Raw genomic sequence first — 235 nt, forward strand, 5'->3', positions numbered from 1 at the left:
TTCGTTACCAATAAGTGTGTATTATAGCCCTCATATGCATGTACCAGCACCCCACTATCCAAAAGAGGTGCCCAGGCAACCTTTCTTCTCATTGTGTTAAACAGAAGAGATATGACAAACGCATCCTGCCTTCACTAAATCCTTTTCAGAGGAATCATTTTTGATACGAGAAATGCTAAGAGTTTTCAGGGCTGGAGTTTCCTATGTTCTAGTATTGGCTGCAGGACCCCTGCTT

This window comes from Penaeus monodon, chromosome 19, assembly GCF_015228065.2.
Source record: "Penaeus monodon isolate SGIC_2016 chromosome 19, NSTDA_Pmon_1, whole genome shotgun sequence".
In the NCBI taxonomy this organism is placed as follows: domain Eukaryota; kingdom Metazoa; phylum Arthropoda; class Malacostraca; order Decapoda; family Penaeidae; genus Penaeus; species Penaeus monodon.